Source organism: Marmota marmota, unplaced genomic scaffold, assembly GCF_001458135.2.
Source record: "Marmota marmota marmota unplaced genomic scaffold, marMar, whole genome shotgun sequence".
In the NCBI taxonomy this organism is placed as follows: Eukaryota; Metazoa; Chordata; class Mammalia; order Rodentia; family Sciuridae; genus Marmota; species Marmota marmota.
The window spans coordinates 11,428,362-11,429,408 of NW_025999943.1; the positions used below are offsets into that span (position 1 = coordinate 11,428,362).

General features: G+C 56.3%; 1 protein-coding gene across 1 annotated transcript in view; it reads right to left on the reverse strand.

Moving 5' to 3' along the window:
* Nucleotides 1-805, reverse strand: part of Parp4 (poly(ADP-ribose) polymerase family member 4) — a 90,457-nt gene extending 89,652 nt beyond the window's left edge. The window contains exon 1 of the mRNA XM_048801460.1: nucleotides 600-805. The gene's annotated coding sequence lies outside the window, so the exon portion shown is untranslated. The remainder of the gene's footprint in view (nucleotides 1-599) is intronic.
* Between the last annotated feature and the right edge of the window lie 242 nt (nucleotides 806-1,047).

Sequence of the window (1,047 nt, forward strand, 5' to 3'; positions counted from 1 at the left end):
GAATAGACCGAGAAGGGGAATAGCTGGGTCAAATGGTGGCTCCATTCCCAGCTTTCCAAGAAATCTCCATACTGCTTTCCAAATTGGCTGCACCAATCTGCAGTCCCACCAGCAATGTACAAGAGATTGCAGGTTTTCAACGTTGGACCTTAACACGCACACTGTTTTTATCCCAGCACCCCGATTACAAGATCAGATTATATTTCTTGATTATTCACCAAATTACCATGCTTTTGCACAGGTTTCCTTTGAAATCCAGAAGGGCCGTTTGGCATAGTGGAATCAAGAAACACTGTGACCTACTGTGATTTTCCCCCACCCCAGCACTGGAGGAGTCCGAAGACCCAGGTCCGGGCGCTGGCTCCCGGTGAGCGCTTCCGTCCGCTGTGTCCTGTCACCTGCCTCGCCGGGCAGGGCCGCTGGACAACTCTGCGACGTCCCAGAGGCCTTGGACAGCACAGCGCAGGTCCCCGACCTGACACAGTCAAACCCTTCGCAACTGCAAAAGGCAGTTGTGCAACCCCGTCGGCGAAAGCGCACGGGATACCTCTGGACTAGGACTTCGGGGATCCCCGTGGGGACCGGCGGCGCCCACACACCTGTCAGAAGATCCGCCCAGCTCCGGGTGCCCGGGATTCTGGGCGCTTGGGTCTCGGGTCCTCCTCTCAGGGGCTTCCCGTTCGTTGTGGTGCCTAATTCTGGCTTCCCCGGAGCTCCACTTAGGGTGCTTCCGGATTCCCGGCACCCTGGGGTTCCAGGCGCTGACTTTGGGCGCGGCCAGGCTGGGCAGGGCGAGTGAGAGCACCACCAGTACTTCCGCCCTGCACCCGGCCGACAGAGCGCCCCTAGCGATTACCGACAACCCCGAGAATCAGGTCCCGCTGCGTGGAAAGAGGATCCCTGTTTGGGTCCCTGTTTCCATTTAGAGGTGTTCAGCACTTTGTTTCAGTTTCATCTTTCAGGCGGGACTTTGCCAATTAGGATATATCCAAAGTTAAAGTTTGGGAGGGGGTGAACGAATGGTGCTGTCATTTAACTGAGAAATAA